The sequence below is a fragment of the Elephantulus edwardii genome, unplaced genomic scaffold (genome assembly GCF_000299155.1).
Source record: "Elephantulus edwardii isolate Elephantulus edwardi_28Jun2011 unplaced genomic scaffold, EleEdw1.0 scaffold00022, whole genome shotgun sequence".
NCBI lineage: Eukaryota > Metazoa > Chordata > Mammalia > Macroscelidea > Macroscelididae > Elephantulus > Elephantulus edwardii.
The window spans coordinates 10,935,320-10,938,237 of NW_006399772.1; the positions used below are offsets into that span (position 1 = coordinate 10,935,320).

A 2,918-nucleotide genomic window follows, 5' to 3' on the forward strand; every position below is an offset into this window, starting at 1 on the left:
CCATAGTATATCCTAATGTTAGATGTGGGAGTGTAATGATGAGCAAAACAGGTTAGAGTCCTGCTCTTCAGGAGCTTACATCTTAGTAAGGAACTGTTCTTGATGGTCGACCTCAAGTAGTCTTCAAATTTCTTAAATTCTTTTTCAAAATAGAGTGTCCAGGGGCAAAAAAAATACACACTCGAACTCCTGTATGTCACCTGTACACAGACGTATCGATAGAAGCATAGAGAAGATTCGTATGCATATTAATTACTTGACTGGCATTGCACTGCTAACGCAAAGGCTGTACATCTCTGCTAGTTCAAATCCACCAGCAGCTCCAAGGGAGACGGGTGAACAGTCTCCTCACATTCAATTCAACAGTCTCCTCAGAACTCCAGTTGGAGGGTCCACATGAGTTGGTTCTGAGTCAGTAGCAGTAAGATCAGTTGTTAATGATTGTTTCCTATCAAGTTGGGACTGACTCTTGGCTGACCTCCAGCAGGGTCTCACGCTGTAAGTCACATGGGAAGAGATTGCCCGTCTTTCTCCTGAGGAGAAGATGGTGAATTTGAGCTGTGTGCCTCTGGGTTGGGAGCTTACCTTACCACTAGGCTACCGGAGGTCTCTAAGAGAAAAACATGTATGTACCAAAGAAGTAAATTAGTGATATGGAAACACGTGTAAAATCTAACTTTTTCTAGAGTTTAACTAGGTCTAGGAACTATTAATGGATTAAACTGGAATAGATAATGTTCAAGACTGGCTTTACCTGTCTCTTGGGAAGTAATGCTTCATAAGAACATGGCCTCTGGTGTTGCATTTTGTAGGCTAAATTCTGACTCTACCACTTGTAATTATATAACCTTTACCATTTAACTTGTTCTCGGTAAAATGTAATTTATCTTTTTTTTGGAAATAGGGGCTGAACATAGAATCTACCTCATATGAATCATTTTGAGAAAGAAATTAATGTATTCTAGAAACATTTTAAGGATAAATATAAAGATAAAATTTCCAGCAGTTTAAATACTCGGTGTTGTGAGAAAGAGGGGCCTAGAAGGGTGGACTTGACATGAAAAAAGGTCCTGATAGAGTAGATTGGGTGGGAAGATCAGTATATCAGGTTTTGGACTTGTTTATCCAGTTGGAGATGCTAGAAAAATGAATGGATGTCACCATCTTTTGTTCTGTTCATGTATTGTAGGGTCAGTCTTGTATGGCATTTCAGTTGCTTTTCTAAGGGGTAAGTTATTTTGACAAGAATGTGTATTAGATATTTAAAGAGTAGAAATTTATTTTTAAGAGTTAATTGCTCAGTTTAATATTTTCTAACTTTAGTACTCTCTTCCCAAGTTATCTCCCATTAAATCTTTGGTTACCTTCTCCCTTTAAGCCTTGCTCTTGTGTAGATAAGTGTTATGTTTATTATCTTCCAGCATAGTTTCTTGTCCACTTCCTAAATCAAGAATGAAGTTTTTTTTTACGAGTCAATTTTCAGAATTTGCTTCAAGTTGGAAGTAAAAGCCCATGTAGCCCTATTAGTTAAAATAAACCACCATAGAAGTATAGGAGAAAAAAAAAGTAAGTGAACTTTTAAGGTGTTAAGGCTGAAATGTATTATGGGAAGAAATGGAAACAATCATCACTAATCCTGTTTAAAGCTGCTGCTGCTGTTAGGTGCTGTCAGGCTGACACAACTCCCTCAGTCAGCCTGTGAACAACATATCTATAGCCTGCGCCAGGCTCACGATCTCTGCTGTACTTTGTCAGTCCATCTCCTTGAGTGTAATCCTCTCTCCCTTTCCCAGCGTGATGCCTGTTCCCAAGGAATTGTCTGTCCTGACAGCCTTCCCAAAGTATGAGACAATTTTACCATCCTTGTCTCTAAGGAGCACACATCCTCTAAGACAGATTAGTTCTTTTGTCGATCTGTGGGATACTTAGCGCTCTTTTTCAACACTACAGCTCAAAGACGTCTTCAATCCTTCTCTAGTCTTCCCTTTTCATTGTCCAACTTTCAAAGGCATATGAAGCAATTAGATATACTGTGGATTGAATCAGGCACATCTGAGTTTTGTGTTATCCTTGCTCTCTGGCACTTGGGAGAGGTTCTTACAGATTTCCCCAGTGCTCCATGTGTCTGGCACAATTTTTGGTGTACTCAAAGCCAAATGGATCAATCAGACTAATATCTGTTTTTCACTCCCTGCTCTTAACCTGAGTTCTGTGTGATATGTACAGGTAAGGGGCTCTGGTGGATTAGTGCACTGAGGATTGCTCTGCTAACCAAAAGGTCTACAGCGTGACTCCACCAGCCCGACTATGGCAGAAAGATGGGCAATCTCCTCCCATGAACATTGACAATTTGGGTCTCCATGAGTCAGAATTGACTGGAGAGTGTTGGGTTGGGTTTGGTGGTTAAATGTGTAGATATGCTCTTTTTCTTCCTTCAGAAGTTCACAGGGTATACAAAACTTTTTAAATGTCTATGCTTCAGAAAGTTTAAAAAAATTCTGAACAGAGTACTAATACTACAGTTTTTCAGTAAGATGAACTAAGTAAATATTTACCCTTTTATATTTGACAGTCCCTCTCAGGAGATACTTAAAATAGTTGAAAGAGTAACTATAAGTGTTTAGAAATGGGGTCTAAATTGGGATGGTTTTTCCCTTTAAGAAAAAAATTTGATGACTAAGAGGACATGGAACTATTTTTTCTCTTGGTATTTCTGGTATTCTATGTAAAAAATCAATGACTTATTCATTGCAAATACATTTTATAAGAGACACAAACGCAGGTTATACACATGGACTTCACCTGGTGTTATGCATAGAAATAAGATCGACTACATCTGTGGAAGGAACCGCTGGAGAAGCTCAATATCAGCTGTGAAAACTAGGCCGGGGGCTGATTGTGGAACAGACCACCAATTA

General features: G+C 38.9%; 1 protein-coding gene across 1 annotated transcript in view; it reads right to left on the bottom strand.

Annotated features, from left to right (window-relative positions):
- SLC26A3 (solute carrier family 26 (anion exchanger), member 3) overlaps positions 1 to 2,918 on the bottom strand; it is a 58,586-nt gene that overhangs the window by 7,713 nt on the left and 47,955 nt on the right. The window lies entirely within an intron of this gene.